The sequence below is a fragment of the Mastigoproctus giganteus genome, chromosome 4 (assembly GCF_048544385.1).
Source record: "Mastigoproctus giganteus isolate SK-2022 chromosome 4, ASM4854438v1, whole genome shotgun sequence".
Taxonomy (NCBI): domain Eukaryota; kingdom Metazoa; phylum Arthropoda; class Arachnida; order Uropygi; family Thelyphonidae; genus Mastigoproctus; species Mastigoproctus giganteus.
Genome location: NC_143578.1, coordinates 31,768,333 through 31,795,187, shown reverse-complemented (window position 1 = coordinate 31,795,187; position 26,855 = coordinate 31,768,333). Strand labels below are relative to the sequence as shown.

At 37.9% G+C, this 26,855-nt stretch overlaps 1 protein-coding gene across 1 annotated transcript in view; it reads right to left on the bottom strand.

Annotated features, from left to right (window-relative positions):
- Positions 1-26,855, bottom strand: part of Asx (transcriptional regulator additional sex combs) — a 331,051-nt gene that overhangs the window by 172,807 nt on the left and 131,389 nt on the right. The gene's annotated exons all lie outside the window — the stretch shown is intronic.

The window sequence follows — 26,855 nt, the reverse complement described above, 5'->3', positions numbered from 1 at the left end:
AAAAAAAATTATAAAATAAAAAAAAAGTATTTAAAAAAAATAAATAAAAAATAATAATAATAAAAAAATAAATAAATAAAATAATAAAAAAAATAATAAATAAATAAATAAATAAATAAATAAAAAAAAGAATGCAAGTAGAGTGAGAATGCAGATTATGAATGAAGTAAATGTGTGTCTCTCCCACCCCCATTGCCTGGTGGGTTCCCCACTGCCAGCTAACATATCCCACCCCCGGTGCGGGATGGACAGATTAACCCTCATACCAGATTCGACACTCCTTGGACATGACACTGATGAAGACATTCTGCGGCTTTGCTGCCAACGGTGATCTGAACTGGGTACTCTAACCTGGTTCCCTTTAAAACCCCATCCCTAGGCAGGGGAGGGAGGAGACGGATCTCTGTCTCCTCTCCTCCCTGCCTACCCCCCCATACTTCACCTGGTGGGGCTCGTCTCCACTGACCTCTTTGGGGATGCCTACTCTATCGTCCCTATTCTTCTATCTGTTTTCCCCCCAGTCTTCAGTCTCCCTCCCTCTCTAACTAAATCAACCGAAGTACACCCTTAACAATGCCGCCAAATTCTAATCAATGTCTAAATTCTACCGGTTCCCTGTAAATCTCTAAGACAACTAACACTATTAGCTAGCGTATAGCCTCACATGTCTAAATTTAATAACATCAAAATTCTGCCCAACCTATTTGGCCTTTAACACATCTCTTTAGCGTTCAACCCCAACCAGTGATTTCCTAACAGCAATCCCATTAAGCATTAATGTCAAACACAATTTTTTTTTTTTTTTTTTTTCTTTTTTTAACAGGTCCTAGCCACTGAAATCCCAGGAAACTAGGTGGCAGGACCTGCCAGAGCAATTTGTTGTGATACTGGATACACCCGGCTAGCCTCCACGTGGCAGGGTATGGGCAACGTTGGGCCCCACTAGGGGCCTGGCGGCCAATAAGCCGGATAAACAATGGGCACAACATATCCCACTGCACAGACATGGCCCACACACTTTCAAGTCTCTGGCTTGACAGTGTACTGTCCTCGATACAGCGAAACACACGCGGAGATGGGAGAAATCCCAGGTGCCGTCCGACAAGAACATACCTTATACCTTATGTATGAAGTAATGAAATTTTGGATATGGCGTACACGTGGTAAGAATATACCCAGATCCTTGACATAACATGGCCTCGACAATGCTCCCCGCATACACACTACTAGGACTCCCTCCAGTCACTATCTGGCAGAGTAGAGGTAGCAAGATTATACACTAGCTGATCCGGAAGCCTCCTAGAGAGTTACCAATAGGTTCGGTCCGGTGTACTAACTAGCGGCCGGCCTGCGAACACCATTTTCGAGTTGTACCCTTGAAATGTAAGGAATATTGGATCTCGACACGACGTTCAGCATAACCTCAAAAGTCATCAATCATACTGCATGACGGAAGAGATAGGGAAGGGTTGACCGGAACTTAGCTCTAGAGACTAAACATGGGTTCCACCACTTCAAGTCTCCAATAAGCAAAGTGGTGGTATTTCACCAGTTGATGAGAGTCATCTACCACCTAGTACTGCCTGGTAACATAGAGGGGCGGTGTTCCTCCATGTGGTATGGGCACCACACCTCGACCCCTGCTTACGTTGGTTCACACCTGGGTGGTCACTCACCATGAGGTCGCCGTAGCCTAGTGGTCAGGCGCACGGGTGCATAAGTACACGTGCCTTGAGTGACCGGGGTTCAAGCCCGTGACTGCTGAATACGGTGCTGTTTCTTGTATTCTGTCTATCTCGTGAACTCCTCTGATCATTTGGTCGTCCTGGAGTATAAACAGAAAATTTATTTATTTATTATGTACTTGTGCATGGAGGTTATACCCAGGATTACTAACAGTCCCACCATCGTGAAGGTGCAAGCAGAGGATTTTGCTGTCACAGACCATCCAGACTTCGCCGAAATTGGGTCCACTTGATTTGAGTGTCACCCGAATATCAGTTCCATCAGCGTTTTAGACTCCCAGGTAGCAAGTACAGCTTGTCTGGCATATTTGAGAGAATGTCTGTGACAACCTCAAGGACCAAAACATTGACAAATGTAAAGTAATGAAATTTTCAACTTTCATTAATTTCAAATTTCAAATTTCCTACAACTGTCTTTCCTCAATTTGAATTTATGCCCTCTCAAGTGATTATTCTGAGCAAGAGGAAGAATCCCATCAGCATTGAGCATGCTCAAACCATTCAAGGCTCTATACACTTGGTCGTCGACTTACGACCTATGCGACTTACGACCACAAAAAAAATAATAATAAATAAATAAATTAATAATAAATCAGGAAATCACTACTGGTGACACCCACAACCCAGGTGAGGAGGCACATCGATGACGGGAGGCCTGAAGACAGCACCAGTCACATACACCCAGTCACTCTCTCTCCCACATACACCTAGTCGCTTTCAAGTATCTGTTGCGTGTGGTGTATTAATTAAAATTCTACTGAAAAACGCATAAAATGTTTAGTAAAAGGAAAATGACTTCATCTACATATACGCCAGCTAAAAAGTCAAGGAAAACTATTGATTTAGAGTGTAAAATGAAAATTATCCAGCAGTATGAAGGCGGAAAGAAAGTGAATACGATAGCATGTGACTTGAAGTTATCACATTCCATGGTACTGACGATACTTAAGGACAAAGAAAGAATTCGGGAAGCTGCGAAAGGTTCTGCACTTAATTAAGTCTACAATTTTAACCAAACAACGACAGGAACCCATCCATGAAATAGAGAAATTGTTGTTTATGTGCATGGAAGATTTAATACAAAAAAATACACCCATGAGCCTTCACGCAGTGCAAGCAAAGGCTAGAAGTTTGTTTCAGTTTAAAATCACGCACCGGAGACGATTTTCAGGCTAGTACTGGGTGGTTTAAGCGTTTTTAAAAAAAGATTTTCTTTGCATAATGTCTCTATAAATAAACATCTCCTACCTCAACCCAGGAACATGCCCCTGACGATGCACAACCCAGCACAAGCAAAGATTGAAAATTGATTTTGTAAATTTCATTTGTATTAATTTTTACATTAATTTTAGATTGTATTTTTGTGTTTACAGTACATTATGTACAATATAATTATAGATCGTAGTTTTGTTTTTTTATAAACAGTATGAATTTAACCTCATAGAGAGAGAGAGAGAGAGAGAGAGATAGCCTAGGCATAGAAACGAAGGTATATTCAGTATCGCTAAGTAAAAGATAAAAACATTACTGTATTTAAAATGAAAAATAAAAGATTATAAAAATAAATCATAAAGATGATAAAAAGATTAGAAAGGTTAAAAAATACTGTTAATAAATACATGGCCGACATACGACCAGATCGACTTACGACCTGTCAGTCAGAACGGAAGTCGGTCGTAAGTCGACGACCAACTGTATATACCTCAATCAGATCACCTCACAGGTGCCTAGTCTCCAGACACTGTAATCTGCAAAACTTAAGCCTTATTTCATAAGAGCAACCCTTCGTTCCATTCACTAATCTTGTTGCCCTTCTCAGTACTCGTTCCAACAGCTCTACATCCTTCTTAAAATGAGGGCTCCAGACCTGTATACAGTACTCAAGGTGTGACCTGACCATTGCCTTATATAAGGGGATAATCACCTCCTTATCTCTGCTAGAAAAATTCCTGTATATCATTGACAAGACAGCATGAGCTACTCTTGCAGACTGTCTTAACTGCTCAGAAAACTTCATATCTGCCTGCACAATTACCCCGCAGGTCCTTTTCATTCTCTACCACTGTCAGTGTAGTACCACAGAATTGATACGTTACTCTGGGGTTGCTGCTTCCCATATGTAGTACTTTACATTTGTCAATGTTAAACTTCATTTGCCACGTCTCTGCCCATCTGCTCAACTTTTCTAGATCCTGTTGCAGCAGCGTACTGTCATTACTAACACTGCCGAACTTCGTATCGTCTGCAAACTTAGACATTAAGCTTGATGCACTATAATAAATACAGAAAACAACAATGGAGCCAACACTGAACCCTGGAGGACTCCATTAATAACATTAGTCCACAAAGGGCAGTGTCCATTGATTACCACTATCTGTCTTCTCCCAATCAACCATCCCTTTATCCATAGCAGCAATTTACCTCCAATGCCACACTGCTCCAATTCGTGCAGCAATCTTCCATGTGCAACAGTATGAAAAGCCTTTCTAAGATCCAAATATATATCAAAGTTATTCCCTGCATCCAGTTCTTTTGTGAGCACATCATACTATCCAATCAAATTGGTCAGACAAGACTTCACCCTTAACAAAACTATGCTATGTCCAAGCTATAACTGAAGTCTTGTCTAGATGATTCTGCAGGCTTCTTTAAACATGCTTCCATTAATTTCCCTGCAATAGAAGTTAAACTAACAGGTCTATAATTACTCGTGTCGCCCTTTGATCCTCTCCTTTGTGAATCGGGTCACATTTCCACATCTCAAGTCCATGGGACCTTCCCTGAGTCCAAGGAAGCTCCCATAATTATGGCTAAGGGTTTGATTACCTCCTTTGCTGCCTCCTTTAATATAACTAGATACATCCCATCCACCCGGGTGTATTTTTTATGTTTATCTTCAACAATTTCTCCTCACTTTCCTCTCAGTTATTACAAAATCTTCTAGCTCACTGCCAGAGTTTAATTCACCTCTGGCATTCCCCTCCCTGAATAACTCCTCATGTGTGAATGTAGATGCAATATACTCATTTAGTTTGTTAGCTACCTGAGCAGTATCGTCAACAGCTGAACCATCAATATCCAGTGGACCAATCTGATTCATCCCTTTCCTTCTAGAGTTTACACAGGTAAAGAACTCTTTGCTGTTTTTCTTTGCATCCTTTGCCAAAAATTTCTCATAATCTGCCTTTGCTTGCCTAATCTCCTTTGTAACTTGGTTACAGATCAACTTGTATCTATCACAGGCTTCTGTGTCACGTGTTAATTTGTATGTATCCCATGCATTTTTCTTCTCTGCCATATGTCTCATTAGTTCATCTGACATCCATTTAGGCCTAAACCTTGAACAATATTTCTTAGTTGGTATGTAAAGCTAGTAGCTTCCAAGATTAATTCTTTGAATGCCTCTCATTTTGAATTTGCCGTTGATAACATCATCAGTTGGTCCCACTGTATAGAATTTAAATCTCAGACGACCGTAGTCGCCTTTATGAAAGCAAAAACCCTTCCCTTTACCCCTGATCGTAGTTACCTCTTTGAGTAAATGCCACTTGCAATTTTCAGGATATACATGTGAAAGATGGTCATTCCAAAGAACAGTAGAGGAAGAGAAAACTTAGTATTGCTAGTATGGAGTTGAACAGTGAATGGATGTAGACCAGCTGACACATGTATTCATGCTAGTTTAGAAGAGAGAGGATTACAAATGATAATCCAGAAGAACAGTCTCCTTGGAAAATATCTATGTGCTAGGGATAAGATTTCAAGGTCCTGAGATCTCGAGAGTCAGCAGGAGTGTAGAAGAAAAATATTGCTAAGAGTGAGTAGATTTGCAATGCAGAGGAAGCAATATTTGTGATGTGCATATCATAAGAAAGGTTAGAAATCAGGGTTATCCTCAATTTACGTAAAGGCTGTACCCTCAAAATGTAAGGAATACTGGATCTCTCCATGATGCCCATCACAACCTTGAAAGATATTACTCATACTGCATGAAAGAAGTGATGGGAAGACCACCTCAAGTCTGCATTAAGCAAAGTAATGATAATACTCCAAGAAATGAAAGTAACCTACCACTAAGTAATGCCTAGTGTCATGGTTCTCTGCCAATAGTCACATCAGTTCATTTAGGTCTAAACCTGAATAATATCTCTTGGTTGGTATGAAAAGCTTAGTAGCTGCACTGATTACTACCACAAACACTTTGCATTTAGCATTTGCAGTTGATCCCACTGAAAATAATTTAAAAAAGTGTCTAAGACCACTGCGCAAGAAGGGTTACTATTTTGACATTATGTCCAAATATTCGCAATGTATAAAAATAATTAATTAATACTTTTGAATAAATTATAATACTGATTGAATTATGATTAAATTTTTAAAACAATTATTATTATTAATTACTACTATCACAAGGATAATTATTATTATTATTCAGAAAATGGTACTTTTAGAAAAAAAGAGAGGTTTTTATAATAATTAATTTAGATAAGAACACTGTCATATTTTTAAAATAACTTATAAATTCAGGTATTTTAAGTCTTTAGCTCCGTTTAGTGCCTACAATGAATTGGTGCTTGTGGTTAGTGCCATTCTTACCAATTACCAAGGCCACTTCCATAGCCAGATGGGAAGGAGCAGCAGTGCGTAGCACAAGCTTCTTAATTAGACCGGGGTTCAAGCCCGTCACCACCAAATATGGAGGATGCAGAAAGGTCAGGGAATAACCACTGCATATTCCCGGAGCAATATGGCCTTAGTTGCTAATGCTCCTAAAAACCAAATAACAAACAAACAAACAAACCAATTACCATCAGGGGTAAAGGGAAAAGATTTTGTAAAAGCAAATTCCTGTCCCTTCATTTACTGAAAACAATAATGCAGTTGCTATTGAAGTATTCCTGATTCACTGTTTAACTATACAGAGAAAATTCCTAATGACCAATGCTCTGTGAATTAATAAATATATTAAGTATGATCTTCACATTTGATTGAGATTTCCTTGTGTTTTTGGACCATGAAGAAAATAGTCTTCCAATTTGAGGATGAGCATTTGTTTCTAGGTCAATGCCATTCAATCAAGGTTTTCCACTAGTAATGATAGAAGAAACAGTGTGGGTCAGCAGCAGCATGCTGCCAAAGATCCTGACATATGAGAACATGCCACTCTTTGATCATCAGTGAAGCTATGTGGCACAAAATTGGCTACAACATGCCACATTCCCAAATCTTCTGTTAAAATAGAAATACATATAAGAAATATTGTTATTGTGTTAAAATTAAGAAATATCAATTTCACTAGCCAATTTGCAGTTGTTAATCATCAATTACTTCTAATGAAATCATTAAAATGAACGATTAAATCACTGGTTTTTGAAAGTAAAAAAAGGGTGTACAAAATCTTCAGTGATGGACCTCTTTAAACTTTGTGAACCAACCACTGAAAAATCTTCAAAAACTATATGGCATCTTCTCTGAGAGCTGTTTTTAACATTTCCTGATTTTCTGTTGGGCATCCCTAATTTTAAAGTAACTTTTATGCATATTTGTTGATCATTACATCACTCATTTTAAAATGCTATGAAAAACATAAAACACCTATTCAATATATGCTAATGTAGATAAAAGGTGATTCGTGCATTACTATGTCCAGCTTTCCAGAGTGTCAAAACAGATGATGGTTGTGTGTCCATATGTCTCACTTCCCATTCCAAAACGTCCCATAGGTGTTCAATCAGATTGAGGTTGGGCGAATATGAAGGCCCATCAAGATGGATGATATCTTCACCGTGTTCCTTGAACCAGTTGTGCACGTTGCAGGCCAAATGACATAGTGCATTATCATCTTGGAAGATCCCATTTCTGTCTGGGAAAAACTGCAACAACGTGACAGGGTTGCCTAAGAGTTGCTGGTAGACCTCACCAGTGAAAGGTTGGTCCATACGCACCAGGGAGTCTGAGTTCTTGCCAGCAAAACATGCCCCATATTAAGAAATCACCATGCACAATAGGTGAATGGATTCATGTTGCTTGCACCACACATGAAGGCATCTGAGTGTTGCACTAGTTGGACTCATCTGACCAGCACACTCATTACCAGTCCTCCAGTGCCCAACCAGTGTGTTGTTGACACCACAATGTTCGCCACTGACAATGATCAGTGTGGTGAGGAGAGGGTGTTGCTTGAGTCATCTGGTGTGAAACTTCATACATCTGAGTGTGCAGTGCATCATCATTTGGGATACTGTTCTTGCATTCCTCATATTGTATTGCAATATCAACTGTTGCATAATGACCTGCCATTGAGCCCATACAATGCACTGCACCCTTCACTCACCACAAACATCCAGTTCTATCAAGAGGAGATGGTTTGACCTGTTCAACACCATTCTTTGTACACTTTGATAACAGTGAGCACTCAGCAAGATGTGACATTTCTGATATGGAAGCACCCAATACACAAGTTCCCACAATCATGTCCTTTTGAGCCTGCGTGATACCTTTACTACGTCCCATAACTGCTACTTTATCACTTTGACTAGGAATGCACGGAAACTGAACTTGGCCTGTTATAACGTAAGATCACTCATCGGTGAAGACAGGATATTAGAGCTGGAAAAGGAATTAGAAAATGTGAATTGGAATATCATCGGTTTGGCTGAAACAAGAAGAAGAAATGAATCACTTATAAGTTTATCAAGTGGAAATCTGCTGCACACCAATGGAAACAGTGAAAGGAGTGAAGGTGGAGTTGGGTTTCTGGTCCATAAAGATTTTAAAAACAACATTTTGGAATTCAAAAGTATATCACCAAGGGTGTCAAGACTAATACTCAAGATTTCTAAGAGGTACAAGCTAAAAATTATAATGATTTATGCACCAACATCGAGCTATAATGATAAAGAGGTTGAAGAAATGTACACAGAAATTGAGAGTCTTCTAGATGAGCAGAAAACCCACTAAACTATTTATTATGGGGCCTTCAATGCTAAGGTTGGAAAAAGACAAAACAGTGCAGAAAGGGGAACTATAGGAAATTTTGGAATTGGTGAAAGAAATGAAAGAGGTGAAAGACTAGTGGAATTTGCAGAATCTCAAGGACTGTCGGTAATGAACACTTTTTTCAAGAAAAGGGTGAACAGAAAGTGGACATGGAAGAGTCCAAATGGATTAACAACTAATGAAATCGACTTCATCCTCACTAACAGAAGATATGTTGTGAATGATGTTACCGTCCTGAATAAGATAAATGTTGGAAGTGATCACAGAATGGTAAGATGTACACTTGATATAGACGTAGGAAAGGAAAAAACCGACTCGAGTAAATAATACAAAGGTCTTTGAGATAACAGAAGAGGAGAAAAAGCAGTATGTACTGGAACTTAAGAACAAGTTTGACTTTCTGCAGACTGCTCAGGACCAAGATATCGACGAGGAATATTACAACTTTCTGAAAGTGATAAAGCCCAAGAAACCTTTAGGGAAAAAGAAATCCAAAGAAGAAAAGATTAGTCAAGAAACACTTGTCATGATGAACCGAAGACGACAAATGAAAAGCAAGAAAAACACTCACAGGGAGAAAATTGAGTATACTGAGTTATGCAAAGCCATTAGAAAGAGACTCAGAGAGGACATACGAAGATTTAACAAAAGAAAAGTAGAACAAGCATTAAGGGAAAACAAAGGACTTAAATCAGCAGCCATGAGCAGTAATACAGAAAGACAAATGATACTGAAACTGAAAAATAGTGATGGTGTACTTATAAATAGCACAGAAGGCATAATTCAAATAGCAGAAGACTAATATAGAGAATTATACAAGGAGCGAGGGAATGATGCCAGCAGTGGGGAAGATGGATCACAAATTGGCAACACATACAACATACCCAATATTCTTCCTGATGAAGAAGAACATGTGTAAAAGAAAATGAAGAATCAGAAAGCCCTGGGGGAAGATGAAGTTACTGTTGAGTTGTTAAAATTGAGAGGAAGAAACATAACACAAAAACTGGCAAGGCTCTTCACAAAGTGCATTAGAAAAGGTGTGATGCCTAAGCAGTGGAATAATGCAATCATAGTTTTGCTGCATAAGAAAGGAGATAAATCAGAAATTAGAAATTATAGACCAATTAGCTTGTTATCCCACATCTACAAGTTGTTCACAAGGGTCATTACTAACAGATTAGAAAGAATACTTGATGAGAATCAACCGAAAGAGTAAGCTGGCTTTAGGACAGGATTCTCAATTATGGATCACCTTCACGTAATATCACAGCTAATGGAGAAAGCAAATGAATATAAAACACCATTATGCCTGGCATTTGTGGATTATGAAAAGGCATTTGACTCCATACAGCATAAGGCAACGTTTCCGGCACTGGAAAGACAAGGCATAGATACCCTATATATTATGATTTTGAAGAAAATATATGAGAGTGCTACCTCCTTTATTAGACTAGACAAAGACAGTAGGAAATTTAAAATTGAGAAAGGAGTTCGACAAGGAGACACAATATCTCCGAAGCTGTTTACTGCTGCCCTTGAGGAAGCTTTCAGAAGATCAGAATGGTCTCAGAAAGGAGTCAATGTGAACGGAGAGTACCTAAACCATTTACGATTTGCAGATAACATAGTGGTCATAAGCCACGATCCCAAAGAATTAGAGAAAAATCTTAATCAGTTATGCACGGTTAGTAAGGATTTTGGACTAAAGATGAATATGGCTAAAACAAAAGTAATGATGAACAAGTATGCCACAGAAAGGAAAATAATGATTGAAGGAGCAGTAATTGAAAAGGTGGAGTCATATACCTATCTGGGACAAGTTATTAGCTGTAATAATAATAAATGGCTGGAAGTCAAGAGAAGAATAAATTTTGGATGGATAGCATACAGGAAATATAGTCACATACTGAAGAACAATATCCCAGTTTAAATTGTAGCAGGAGACTTAATGATTTTGTAATAACTGAGAGCAAAGTTGAAGTTAAACGTAAAAAAAGCACATGGGGTGGATGAGATCTATCCAGTTATATTAAAGGAGGCGGCAAAGCAACTAAGCAAACCCTTAGCCATAATTATGAGAGCATCCTTGGACTCAGGGGAAGTTCGCACGGACTGGAGATGTGCAAATGTATCCCCAATTCACAAAGGGGGATCGAAGGGTGACACAAGTAATTACAGACCAATTAGTTTAACTTCTGTTCCGGGTAAAATAATGAAGTCGCTGGTTAAAGATGCATTGCAGGATCATCTAGACAAGACTGCAGCAATAATTCAGACACAACATGGGTTTGTTAAGGGAAAGTCTTGTCTGACAAATTTCATAGGATATTATGATGTGGTTACAAAAGAACTGGATGCAAAAAATAATTTTGATATCATATATTTGGATTTCAGGAAAGCTTTTGACATTGTTGCGCATGGAAGACTATTGTACAAATTGGAGCAGAATAGTATTAAGGGTAAGTTGCTACAATGGATAAAAGGATGGTTAAGTGCGAGAAGACAGAGGGTGGTAATCAATGGGTGCTGCTCTTCTTGGACTAATGTTATTAGTGGAGTCCCACAGGGTTCGATGTTGGGTCCGCTGTTGTTTTGTATATTTATCAATGATATTGATGAAGGTATATCAGGCTTAGTGTCGAAGTCTGCAGATGATACAAAGGTTGGCAGGGTTGTTAATGACAGTAATGGCAGTGTGCTACTGCAACAGGATCTAGATAATTTGGGCAGATGGGCTAAGAAGTGGCAAGTGAAGTTTAACCTTGACAAATGCAAAGTACTGCATATGGGTAGAAGTAACCCCAGAGAAACGTACCAACTGTGTGGTACTACACTTAAGGTGGTAGAAAATGAAAAAGACCTGGGAGTAATTGTGCAGGCAGATATGAAGTTTTCTGAGCAATGCAGACAGGTGGCCAGGGCAGGTCATGGGGTTTTGTCAATGATATATAGGAATTTTTGCTAGCAGGGAAAAGGAGGTGATTGTCCCTCTGTATAAGGCAATGATCAGGCCACGCCTTGAGTACTGCGTACAGGTCTGGAGGCCTCATTTTAGGAAGGATGTAGATTTACTTGAGCGTGTACAGAGAAGGGCAACAAGATTGGTGAGGGGAATGAAGGGATCTTCTTATCAAGAGAGGCTTAAGTTCTGCAAATTGCAGTGGCTGGAGACAAGGCACATGTGTGGTGATCTGATTGAGGTGTATAAGGCCTTGAATGGGTTCAGCACGCTGAATTCTGATGGGATCCTTCCACTTGTTCAGATTATGAACCTAAGGGGGCATAAATTCAAATTAAGAAAGGACAGATGTAGAATAGATGTGCGGAAATTTGCCTTTAGCCAGCGGGTGGTTAATTGCTGGAACAAACTTCCATCTGTCGTTGTGGAAGTTGATAGGTTGAATAAATTTAAGGAGGAACTGGACAGGCATTTGGAGGGAATGGTGTATTTTTTTTTTTTTTTTTTTTTTTTTGTTGGCTGATGCTGCATAAGCTCATACATTTGCTTTCTTGCATCACATGCCACTACTACTACTACTACTACTACTACTAGGCAGCAAACTCAAGTAAAGGACATTCTTATCAAAACTAAAGTACTAAAATGGTCTTGGGCAGGACACATAGCTCGAAGACATGATGACAGATGGACTAAGAAAATAACAGAATGGTATCCAAGAGGAGCAAAAAAAAACCCTGGAAGACAAAGGTGGAGAGGGATAGATGAAATTCATGAATTTGTGGGTAGTAAATGGATGGCCAATGCTCAAAACAGAAGGAACTGGAAAGTTGCTGGAGAGGCCTTCATCCTGCAGTGGATTGAAAATGGTTGATGATGATGAATGATCACTTTGACTTGCATGACCAGATGCAAATTACAATGCTTTAGCGTATGAAGCTGTTCAGCTTTTTATACTGAGGGCTATGAGGCATAGCCCATTATGGATCCGGTGGTCACAATTCAGTGATCACTGAGTATATAAATATATGAATGGTGTGTGTGAACTTTTTAAAATATTTATATACATAATATATAAGCAGAAATGCAGCATAATTTTGAAATTTCATATGCCATTCAGGACTTTATATATGAAATGAACTTGAAAAATGGAAGTCACTGATAGTATACACCTAATTCTGTTTTTACACGATAGATACGTTCCTGAAAAATACGTGTAAAAAAAGACATTGTATTTATGGAAGGAAAGACGATTGGTTCCGGATCTAAAAAATCAGTAAAAATAATTTAAAAAAAAAACATATAAAAATATTCGTTTTAAGCTTATTATTTCATTTCAACAAAATACACATGTAATAATATGTAATGAAAATGTATTAAAGTAAATTTGTATGCATATGAAATGAAAAAAATTCTTCATGAACAAAAAAAATCTGTTTTACACATAAAAAGATTTTATTCATTTTCACTTTCTGATAATAAACGGCGCATACGTTTGCGTACGACTGGAATATCACTAGAAATGTTGTGGTCATAGTCTTCTCTCTCTCTATTATGAAATTCTGTGATCTCTTGAGAAAAATCAGCACGAGTCTCCTCTGGTGCTGATGTTTCACCGGTTTTTACGAACGAATTCAGTTATTAATCGTTGTGTTCGTGTTTTGGTTAGGCCGTTATATAATTCTCTGTAAGAGGCTGTCAACAACTTCAGTTCACGTTGAAACTTCCCAGCGCGTTCATTAGGGTCATGTTTGACAAAATGATTACCTAATTTTCTGGCCAGTTCCAGACCTTCTTTTAATAAATCTGCATTTAGAACAGAATCATTTTCTTCATTATCACTACGTTCTGTGGGATAAGGAGTCCCAAGGACAACCTCTAATATTTCATCTTCGCTTAGGGCTTTGTTGGTTAACAATTCATCAATATCTTCAAACAATAGATCATCGAATCCTTCTCCACCAATTTTGTGTGCCATTGTAATGATGTTGAGAAATTCGGTCGTATTAGGGATGATGGGATCTTTTTACACATTGTGGCCAAACCGCTTTCCAACACGCATTTAAAGTTGCTGGTTTTAATTCAGTTAACGCTAATCCAACTTGATTGATACAATCCATAATTGAGAATTTCTTCCACACATTAATGACTGTTAGTGTTTCATCATTCAGTTTGTCCAAAACGTGTTGGAATGTTCGTTTTACGTAGTATGTTTTAACTGTCGCAATTATACCTTAGTCTAGCGGTTGTATCAAAGATGTAGTATTAGGTGGCAGAAATAAAATTTGTATGTTTGGGTGTTCCAAGACAGGATGGCCGGGTGCATTGTCAAGAAATCAGAAGAACTTTAAATTCGAGACCTTTCAAATTCACATAACATCTGACTTCTGGGGCGAAACATTTGTTGAACCATTCTGTAAAGATAGCAGTTGTCACCCAGGCCTTCTTGTTTGACATCCAGTGAACAGGCAGTTTATTGATATCTACACCTTTCACTGAACGTGGGTTTAGGGCTCGATTTACCAGCAGTGGTTTCAACATACGATCTCCTCTCCTGAAGCGTTGGAGGAAAATAACAAGGTCACACGATCCTTAGCTACCTTAAAACCACCAGCAGTTTTCTGCGATTTGGCTACATACGTTCTGTTCGGCATTCATTTCCAGAAGAAACCAGTTTCATCTGCATTCCACACTTGATCAGGAGTGTATCCTCTGTCTTCAATAATTTTTGCAAGTTCCTGCGGGAATACTTTAGTGGCCGGTTCATCTGCAGATGCAGTTTCACCTTTAATTTTTATATTAGGAAGAGCATTCCTTTTAAGAAACCCTATCATCCAACCTGTACTCGCAAAAAATTCATACTTTCTGTTTAACTTTCTGTTTTTTGTTTGAGATGAAGTGCTTGGCTTCTTTTCTTTAATCTGTCTGTAAATTTCCATCTACTGGTACTCTTTTTTGTGACTGATCTTCTATCCATATTACCAGAGCCTTTTCCATTTTTTCCTCGACAATATCTCTTGTATATGATGATGAATTAACACTTACTTTTGTTCCAGAACATACCGACTTCCTAATTGCAGCTTCATTTTTCTTAATAGTTCTTACGGTAGCTTCATGTACACCAAAATGCTTTCCTACAGACGTAGCCCCTTGTCCAGTTGCAAGACGATCTAAAATTTGAATTTTAAGTTCCAAAGAACTCGCTTTCCTTTTCATTTTGGTAATAGGCGAATTATTCGACATTATATAAGGGCTACCGAAAAATATCTCAGTTATAGTTAATAAAAAAAGTATGAAAAATTTGTAAACTTACAATTTATTGACTATAGGCAAAATTAATAAATTTATATGTGCACAAATTTCACTAAAGATTCTTTCACTTTGAAATAGAGCTTACTACTAAATGTCTTTCGAAGATACAATGCACGAATACCGTATGTGTGCACCAAATTCAATAAAAACGTTGATGATTCATAGATACCTAGACATACACATTGGTAAACAAAAGCACGCATTTCAAAACGCACACACTAGCTAATCTATCACACTAATAAATAGCTGATAATCACACTAATCTATTGGTGCGTGTAATATAGAAATGATACTAATATGCCACAAATAAAAAAAAAATTCTTAGAATTTAGGCAAAAAAAATTCATAGAAATCGTGTTAAATCAAAATGACTTGTGTAAAAAGAGATTGAAATATTTATTTTGAATTCGTGTTAAATCAAATTCGTGTAAAAAAAGTTCGTGCAAAAACAGAATTAGGTGTATAATATATATACACCAAGTATATAAATGGAATGAGCAAGCCTAAATGCATAAAGGAAAATAAGACAAAATATATTAGTTCACCTTTGGATAAAGGGTAACTATATTTCTAAAATATAGTGTGCAAAATGATGTGACTTCCTGTTCTCAGCCTGAGTTCTCTGTAGAACAGTAGTCTTTAATCAGGACTAAAACATTAGTATGTAACAAATATAATGTTTATCTGATCGAAATAAACAATATGTCCATGTATGCATAACTGTTACATTTCAAAACAATTATAGGCATTTTGTTTTACAGCAAGGTGAAGGTGTAAGAGTAATAGTAACAAAGAAACTAGATACTCTCATAGCTTTTATTACAGACAAAAAAAAAAAAAACAAAAAAAAATTAATGTAAGGGTGGAACACAAGAAAATGGCAAGCCAGGACTGTTACATCCCTACAACAGGACTAAGGTCAAGAGAACTTGGCAAGCATGGCACAACATTGCAACACCCTATTCATCTTCTTGCATACGTTGTATCCAGAAATCAGTGCACTACTAATCCAAAGTGTGACAGTGCACTGTCATATTGAAACCAGAGGTCTGAATCAACTATAAATGGCACATCTTCCACCAAACACTTCATTCAGATAATTGTCTGACCTAAAATGCTTACGCATTATAGGTCAGACAATCAGACAAGAGATATGGTCCAATCTCTTGTCTGATCCAATGATATACTCCCTAATTATGCTAGCCCAAACATTAATTAATCACAAAATCTTGATGGCCCGGGCTATGTTTAATACTTGTATTAAATCAGTGTTTCCCAAACTGGGGTCTGCGACATGGACCCTCTGGAACTGTTCAAATTATTCGTTCTATGTATAGCAAATTGATGATAAAGTTATTATTATATATTAATGTAAAAATAAGAATAAAGTTGAGTTGTTTTAAACTTTGAATTTTATTTCAGAAAACCACGTTCTCTCTCTCTCTCTCTCTCTCTTTCTCTCACACACACAAACACACAGGTCCGCAAAACTTTTTTGAATTTAAAGGGGTCCTAAACTTTTTGATTTTTGAAAGGGTCCATAGATCTGAGTAGTTTGGGAACCAGTATATTAAATAAAGCAATTATTTTATTTATTTATTTTTTATTATTATTGGAAATAGAGGACGAGTATACTATATGTGGGACCTATTAATAAAAATATTCATTGCATTGCATTGTTCTTCCCAAAATTTCATATAATTCCATGACTGTATATTTAGATTTAAAAAGCTGAGGGTGCTGCAATTCTGCACTCTCTGCCATTTCCTCAATATGTTTATAAATAACAGAAAATTTTATAATATTGTGAAGTATTACACTTTTCCACCCGACTACTTCATAATGCCACCCAGCTGGCAAAATTTTCTGGGGAGAACACCGAATGTGCTATGACCGTTCAAGACAAGAATGTAGCATATTGCAATTGGCTTGTATATAAATCTAAGCCTAAACCAAAGCTCACAATAGTTGTAAAAAGGCTATTAATCCAAAGGATTTTTAACAGGTTATGAGCAGGAAATTTGCTTCTTGCCCAAATAGTAGCCCAGCCTTCTAATGTTTACACTGCCACCTCTGTCACATCTTGATGGTTCTGCTGCCTCCTCAGTTAAAGATAAAGCTGGCTTATTAGTATTCTACTTTTCCTCTAATGATCCTGATAAGTCACCTCCTTCCTTACTAAATTGCATTCCACCCAACACCTTCTGTGGTCTTTTCAACACAAGGACTTCAGTTTCACCCACTCTTTTCCACTTGTATTTTGATGCTCTTCTTCTACTAAATTCACATTAGTTTTGCATTAAACTAAATGCACATCACCCAGTTTTTGCCAATGCCTTTTTCATTCTCCACATCCCCGAGTGTAGAACCACATAGTTGGTATGTTTCTCTTGGGTTACTGCTACCCATATGCAGTACTCCGCATTTGTCAAGTCGACCGGGCTAGCCGGGTGGGTAAAGCACCTGCCAGGCAACCCAAAGGTCATGGGTTCGAATCCCGCCTCGGGCTTGGATCAGAGTAGTGCAAAAACTTTGGGAGATGCATTATGACCACAGAAGCCGATGCGCAGCAACTAACACAGCATTTGTCAATATTAAACTTCGGTTTCCACTTCTCAGTCATTCTACCTAACTTTTCTAGATATTGTTGCAGTAGCATACTGTCTTTACTATAATTAACAACCCTGCCAACCTTTGTATCATCTGCAAACTTGGACATTAAGCCTAATATACCTTCACTGATATCATTAAAAAATACACAAAACAACAATGGGCCCAGCACCACTAATAACATTAGTCCATGTAGAACAGTGTCTGTTTATTACCACTCTCTGCCATTTCCCCCCCCCCCACACTCAACCATCCCTTTATCCATTTACAGCAACTTGTCCTTAATGTCATACTGCTCCAATTTGTACAGCAGTTTTCCATGCATAACAGTATCAAAAGCTTTCCTGAAATCCAAGTATATGATATCAAAATTATTTTTTGCGTCCAGTTCCTTTGTGACCACATCATAGTATCCAATCAAATTGGTCAGACAAGACTTCCCCTTAACAAACCCATGCTGTGCCTGAGCTAGGTGAACCTGTATATCACCTCTTTAACTCTCCATTATTTTCCCTGGAACAGAAGTTATACTAACAGGTCTAAAATTATTTGTGTCAGCCTTTGGACCCCCTTTGTGAATTGGGGATACATTTGCACATCTCCAGTCCATAGGATCCTCCCCTGAATCTAAGGATGCTCTCATAATTATGGCTAAGGGTTTGCTTACTTCCCTCGTTGCTGCCTTCAATATAACTGGATAGATTCCTTCTGCCCTAGGTGCCTTTTTTATGTTTAACTTCTTTTATGTTTTTATGTTTTTATGTTTAACTTCAACAATTTCTTCTCCAATTTGCTCTCCATTATTACAAAATCATTTAGCTCCCTGTTAGTTTAGTAAACTTCTGTCGTCCCCTTGCTTACAGAATTCCTCGTGAGTGAATGTAGATGCAAAATACTCATTCAGTTTGCCAGCTATCTGAGCAGGATCATCAACAGTCGAACCACCAACATCAAGTGGACCAATCTGATTCTTCCCCTTCTTTCTAGAGTTTACATAAGTAAAGATGTCTTTGTTGTTTTTATTTGCATCCTTTGCCAAGGATTTCTTGTAATCAGCATTCACTTGCATAACCTCCTTTGTGATTTGATTACAGACTATCTTATATCTGCCATAGGCTTCTTTGTCACCTGGTAATTTATATGTATCCCGCACATATTTATTCTCTGCCATGAGCCTCATTAGTTCATCTGATGGTTTATTTAGGCCTAAATCTTGAACAGTATTTTTTAGTTGGTATGAAAAGTCTAGTAGCTTCCAAGATTAATTCCTTGAAGGCTTCCCATTTAAAATTCACTGTTTTTAACATCATCAGTTGATTTCACTGTATAGAATTTAAACTGTCTGAAACCACTGTAGTTAGTCACCTTTACAAAAACAAAAACCCTTTCCTTTATATATCAAGGGTAAAGGGAAGGGTTTTACATCTTTAAGTAAATCCCACAACAGTACACTGTGATCACTGTAACCCAGTGGTTCCTTTATCTTCAAATTTCTAATGCATGAGTCATCACTTCTGATAATCAGATCAAGAGTATTATTACCCCCTCTGGTTGACCCTCAAATATGTTGCTGTAGAAGATAATCCTCCAATAAATCCACAAAAAGTCTTACTAGCGTGCGAGTGACCAATCCACAAGTCCAAGTCAATATCTGGAAAGTTAAAATCCCATCACAAGACATTCTGATTTGCTGGCCCACTCTATTTCTCTGCATAACTGTTCGCTGTACTCATCAGAGTCATTAGTACTTCCTCCTCCCTTCCTACCCTATCTATCCTTTCTGTACACATTGTACTCCCCATATTCCAATTCTGCACTGCTGATAACTGTGGCTGTTATTTTTGTTATTTGGTTTTTTTTTTAGGAGCATTAGCAACTAAGGCCATATTGCTCCGGGATATGCGGTGGTCATTCCCTGACCTTTCCGCATCCTCTATATTTGGTGGTGACAGGCTCGAACCCCGGTCTAATCAAGAAGCGTGTGCTACGCACTGCTGCTCCTTCCCACCTGGCTACGGAGGCGCCTGATAACTGTGGCACCATGTCTCTGATATCCCAACAATATCTGCCTTTGATGCCTTGATCAGCACTTCAAATTCATCAAATTTATTTACTATACTTCTAGCATTGGTGTACATGCAAGTATGTACTGCACCTGTTCTTACCCTTAGTTACCCTAACACAGCCCATGTATTTACTTGGTCTATGATGACTCCCAGCAGTTCTTGAAATCCCCAACAACTTGCTCTAGGATGCTGCTCATTACAATAGAAGCAGTGCAAGAATCACTTTCGCCTCTGCCTGTGTCTACTGTTAATCTTTTAGTCTGTGAATCCCTCCCCCCAAACTAGCAGTTTTCCGACCCATCTAACACTGTCTCGATAGCATCAGCAAATATTCTTGCATGCTTTCTATTTAAGTGTATCCCATCCCTGTAGAAGCAATCTCTCCTGTTAGCAAGCACAGACCACGCTGAAAAAAAAATTGTACCCCATGAGCCATGCACAATCTCTCCAGGGATGAATTGTTTGACTAGGTTCTCATCATATACTCCCTCCTATTGTGTCTGGGTAGAACTTCAGACACTTTCAAATTCAACCCTAGCTCATGACTTTTTTTCAACATTGACCTGTACCTTCGACCTTACTATTAAGGTCATTGGTGCCAACGTGTACAATATCGCTGTTTGTGCCCTTAAAAGATGATATCTGCTCTACAACGTCATCTACTTTTGTTCCTGGCAGACATACCCTGTTACACCTTATTGGGGATTACCTTGACTTCTAATCTTGCTTGGCATAAGCACATGTTTAGATGGAAAATAACTAATATTGTTAATTTCCATCTAAACAGCTACTAACTCTACAAATCTCAAAAATTATTCTGCTACAGAATACTGTTTCTACACATGGGACTGATCCCACCAAATGTGGCCAGTCAGGTTATTTAATAATCATTCTCTTACAAACTCTTCTCACTCTGTAATATATATATATATATATACATTTGTTCCTACTGCATGCTTTTTCTATAGATATTTTCATGTGCCGTCTTCCAAATTGGCATCAATAATTCCACCACGCTCTTCCAAACAAGTCTAAATAGGTGCCCAGACTAGTCAATACCTATTCGCTGTCCAAGTAATGTCAACAAGCAGCTTCTGTCTTCTCAGTCCTCAATCTTGACACAGGAAAGTATACTAGGTCCGTGTACCTTTTGTGTTGGGGGCTATGAAAAATATAAAAAATAAATTCCCAGTTGAGGACTGCCTTCAACTGACTCTCTACCTCATGAATTTAGTTGTCCACTTCTTAACATTGGATAAGGTTTCCCAAGGCTTAAGAAACTCTATATAAACATGAATGACTTGTGAACTAAGCTGCTTCTGCAAGTAGATGATTTTAATTACAGGAAAGCCTCAATTTCTCTAATTTTCATCTCACCTTCACTATTTCAGTTTTAAGTGCACAAGTCTTTTCTTGAACAGCACTTTTGACAACTGAAAGAGAACTTTAGGAAAATTAATAAACAAAACTTCTAGCTGTGAAAAAGATACCAAGTTTCCAGTCAATGGGCTGATAAAACCAGAGTTCAACAAATATGGCTGCCACAGTGACTAAAAAATCCAGCTTAGCTTGGTGAATGACATTTTACAGTGGCTACAAGGTTGAACAGCCAGTTCAGTTCAACAAAAGATGAGTATGATAGATTCTTAAAATGGATGCTAAAACTAACAATAGCATTATTTTACAAAATGAATCTTACTGCATAGCTGCCAACTGGGCGCCTCCATAGCCATGTGGGCAGAAGCAGCAGTGCATAGCACACGTTTCTTGATTAGACCAGGGTTAGAGCCCGTCACCACCAAATACAGATGATGCAGAAAGGTCAGGGAATGACCACCGCATATCCCCGGAGCAATATGGCCTTAGTTGCTAATGCTCCTAAAAACCAAATAACAACAACAACAACTGCCAACTTTTGAATTTCAAAAAAAGCTGGAGATCAGGTATTTTTAAGTAGGACAAGAAGAGAAAGAACAGAATCTTCTCTTCTTATTTTAGCCTCTCCATCAAGTTAGCAATGGAATGCCTGTAAGTCAGAATCATCTTTTCAGTTTAGTCCACTATCGTAATCAATTTCCAAAATGATATTTTTTTGGGCCAAAACAGGTGGTAAACAGGAGGAAAACAAGAGATTTTTCAGAAAAAGCAGATTTTTTTAAAATCTACACAGCATCATCATCATCTTCATCAGCCATTTTCAATCCACTGCAGGATGAAGGCTTCTCCAGCAACTTTCCAGTTCCTTTTGTTTTGTGCAATGGCCATCCATTTACTACCCACAAACTCATGAATTTTATCTGTCCATCTCCACGTTGTCTTCCAGGTTTTCTTCTAGCTCCTCTTGGGTACCATTCTCTTATTTTCTTAGTCCATCTGTCATCATGTCTTCGAGCTACGTGTCCTGCTCAAGACCATTTTAGTTCTTTAGTTTTGATAAGAATGTCCTTTACTTGAGTTTGCTGCCTAATCCATGTGTTTCTCTTCTTATCTAACAGTCTGATTCCCAATATAATTTGTTCCATTCTTCGCTGTGTAGTTCTCAGCTTCTCTTCCATTCTTTTGGTGAGTGCCCAAGTTCACTTAACGTCATGGCGGAGAGTATACATTGGTTCATTATTTTACGTTTCACACAAATTGGGATATTGCTCTTCAGTATGTGACTATATTTCCTGAATTCTATCCATCCAAAATTTATTCTTCTCTTGACTTCCAGCCATTTATCATTATTACAGCTAATGACTTGTCCCAGAGAAGTATATGACTCCACTTTTTCAATTACTGCTCCTTCAATCGTTATATCCCTTTCTGTGGCATAATTGTTCACCATTACTTTTGTTTTAGCCATATTCATCTTTAATTCAAAATCCATAACTGCATAACTCATTAAGATTATCCTCTAATTCTTTGGGATCGTGGCTTATGACCACAATGTTATCTGCAAATCGTAAATGATTTAGGTACTCTCCGTTCACATTGACTCCTTTCTGAGACCAGTCTAATCTTCTGAAAGCTTCAAGGGCAGCAGTAAACAGCTTCGGAGATATTGTGTCTCCTTGTCGAACTCCTTTCTCAATTTTAAATTTCCTACTGTCTTTATCTAGTCTAATAAAGGAGGTAGCATTCTCATATATTTTCTTCAAAATCATAATATATGGGTTTATCTATGCCTTGTCTTTCCAGTGCCGGAAACATTGCCTTATGCTGTATGCAGTCAAATGCCTTTTCATGATCCACAAATGCCAGGCATAATGGTGTTTTATATTTATTTGCTTTCTCCATTAGCTGTGATATTACGTGAAGGTGATCCATAGTTGAGAATCCTGTCCTAAAGAGCTTGCTCTTTCGGTTGGTTCTCATCAAGTATTCTTTCTAATCTGTTAGTAATGACCCTTGTGAACAACTCATAGATGTGAGATAACAAGCTAATTGGTCTATAATTTCCAATTTCTGATTTATCTCCTTTCCTATGCAAAACTATGATTTTATTATTCCACTCCTTAGGCATCACACCTTTTCTAATGCATTCTGTGAAGAGTCTTGCCAGTTTTTGTGTCATGTCTCTTCCTCCCAATTTTAACAAATCTATAGTAACTTCATCATCTGCCGAGGCTTTCTGATTCTTCATTTTCTTCAAAGCATGTTCTACCTCATCAGGAAGAATATTGGGTATGTTGTATGTGTTACTAATTTGCGATCCATCTCCCCCACTGCTGGCATCATTCCCTCGCTCCTTGTATAATTCTCTATAGTAGTCCTGCTATTTGAATTATGCCTTCTCTGCTATTTATAAGTACGCCATTGCTATTCTTCAGTTTCAGTATCATTTGTCTTTCTGTATGCCTCATGGCTGCTGATTTAAGTCCTTTGTTTTCCCTTAATGTTTGTTCTACTTTTCTTGTGTTAAATCTTCTTATGTCCTCTCTGAGTCTCTTTCTAATGGCTTTACATAACTCAGTATACTCAATTTTCTCCTTGTCAGTGTTTATCTTGCTCTTCATTTGTCGCCTTCGGTTCATCATAACAAGTGTTTCTTGACTAATTTTTTCTTCTTTGGATTTCTTTTTACCTATAGGTTTCTTGGGCTTTATCACTTTCAGAAAGTTGTAATATTCCTCGTCAATATCTTGGTCCTGAGCAGTCTGCAGAAAGTCAAACTTGTTCTTAAGTTCCAGTACATACTGCTTTTTCTCTTCTTCTGTTATCTCAAAGACCTTTGCATTATTTACTCGTGTCAGTTTTTTCCTTTCCTACATCTATATCAAGTGTACAACTTACCATTCTGTGATCACTTCCAACATTTACCTTATTTAGGACGGTAACATCATTCACAATATATCTTCTGTTAGTGAGGATGAAGTCGATTTCATTAGTTGTTAATCCATTTGGACTCTTCCATGTCCACTTTCTGTTCACCCTTTTCTTGAAAAAAGTGTTCCTTACTGACAGTCCTTGAGATTCTGCAAATTCCACAAGTCTTTCACCTCTTTCATTTCTTTCACCAATTCCAAAATTTCCTATAGTTCCCCTTTCTGCACTATTTTGTCTCTTTCCAACCTTAGCATTGAAGTCCCCCATAATGATAGTGTAGTGGGTTTTCTGCTCATCTATAAGATTCTCAATTTCGGTGTATATTTCTTCAACCTCTTCATCATCATGGCTCAATGTTGATGCATAAATCATTATATCCTTTAGCTTGTACTTCTTAGAAATCCTGAGTAGCAGTCTTGACACCCCTTGGTGATATACTTTTGAATTTCAAAATGTTGTTTTTTATATCTTTATGGACCAGAAAGCCAACTCCACCTTCGGTCCTTTCACTGTTTCCATTGGTGTACAGCAGATTTCTACTTGATAAACTTATAAGTGATTCATTTCTTCTTCTTGTTTCAGGCAAATCGATGATATTCCAATTCACATTTTCTAATTCCTTTTCTATCTCTAATATCCTGCTTCACCGATGAGCAATCTTATGTTGTAACAGGCAAAGTTCAGTTTCCATGAATGTCAGCCTGGTTGTACCCAGAGATTCTTAGCACTCTCTGCTTCCATGCTGATCCCCTCGCTGCCGTAAGAGGGGGAATGAAAGCCGATGGGGACTGAGGGCCAGTTGTTTCGTCGTGCTGGAGGGTTTGGTCTTTTTCCTCTTCACGCTGACCAGGTGTCTTGAAGAGAACCACTCTACACGTTCGTTGCCACCTAAGTGACGTAGCAGGGCTTACCATCGAGAAGGTGTGATGAGCGGATTTTAGGGAAGCAGGTCAACTGGACTTCTCCTAAATCTTCTGAAATAGAAAAATATTGGATCCACCAGTGTTTTAGACTGAGTGTCTGATAACACACAGAATGCCTGTTCCCCTCTAAACCCCAATCTACACAGTTTGTTGTTTCTTTGTTATTTGGTTTTTAGGAGCATTAGCAACTAAGGCCACATTGCTCCGGGGATATGCGATGGTCATTCCCTGACCTTTCCACATCCTCTGTATTTGGTGGTCACGGGCTTGAACCCTGGTCTAAAATCTATACAGCACTAGAAATTAAATTTCACTGGCAATATACACAATTTATATTAAAATACAGTTGTAGGATTGTTTACCAGTACAGTATGCTTTTAAACATTAGCTTACTTAACATTTTTCTGTTTGTGGATTTCTGTTTGAATATTCTATTAGACATTAGCTGATTCTGATTGCTTCAATAAAGACTACTAGAGACTCTGCCCTCTTCAGAAATGTACTCAAATTTTTATTCCAACATTGGCTCTGTTGTCTAGACTTGGCTGTCAGAGGCATTTCCAAAGCTTCACCAGAAAGAGAATATCTCAACTTCGTATTTGTTTTTCTAACCTGGATGAATATTTTCTCACACTCAGAATTGCTATGAAATTACATGAGAAATTACAAAATGCTAAGCATGACTTGGGATAATTTGTTATATTTCAAGTTTTCTTGTGCAATTGTCAGTTCTGCAAACAAAGAGCACAGACATCAATTCTTTCTTCTTCATGATAGCATCTGGTGGGTTCTCACTGAAACTGACAGAAATTATGCTGTAAAATATCTGTTGACCCATCTATTTCTTCATCTTTAATGATACCAAGAAGCATTGGAAACTTGTTCACAAAAAATTTCAAAAATTTGAATGATTCCCTGCCAACTGATGAAATAATTTGTGATACCTCAACATTTATAAGAACATTTTTCAATGGTAACTTGTGCACCATGTAGTTATATACAGCCATAAAGTACTTCCTCACTGAGCAAAAGAACAGAATATTATCCTCTTGTTTAAGATTCTCCACAACCTTGACAATTAATAAGATTAATAAGACGACAAAGATAGCCTATTAGCACCAAGTGCCCAATTGTCACTTTTAATACCCTTGCTACTCCAGTTTTCAACCCTATGATAATAGGCACGAGAGCAAGCTATTTTTACAATTTGATTTTTTTTAAAATTTATTAGAAAATATCACTACAATAGGATACTGCTTGGAATCACTTTGATTACTGCTATCTGTAGCAACTGAAAATAGCCCATTTTTCAGAGCAATCACTATCTCTTCTGTTTTGTTTGTTTGTTATTTGGAGCATTAGCAACTAAGGCCATATTGCTCCAGAGATATGCGGTGGTCATTCACTGACCTTTCCGCATCCTCCGTATTTGGTGGGCACGGGCTCAAACCCCGGTCTAATCAAGAAGCATGTGCTACGCACTGCTGCTCCTGCCCACCTAGCTACGGAGGTGCCCTACCTATTCTTTTCCTATCCAACCAATTTCACAAATAATGCCTGCTGTTTTTGTTCTTCCACAATTGCATTTTTTTGCTATTGGGAAACATATTTCTGAACAAAACAACACCTTGCACAATCAGCACAACAGGAAGATTACATTCAATGACAAAATAAGCAAATAAACATTCAGCACGTATGACATCATTGTCACCATGAAATGCAACATCTATTTTTCGCATTTCTTTCTATGCACTGCACACTGTTATTATGCTTATTTGTTTGCAAATGTCTGATTACATCACATTTCCTGCCACTAGAAAATTAAAAATCTCACTTCAGATTTTACAATACATGGAACATCTTGCATATATGTCTTCTGAATTTATGTTGTATTTCTTTGGCATCTTGCTGAAAGACTGTTAATTAGCTTCAT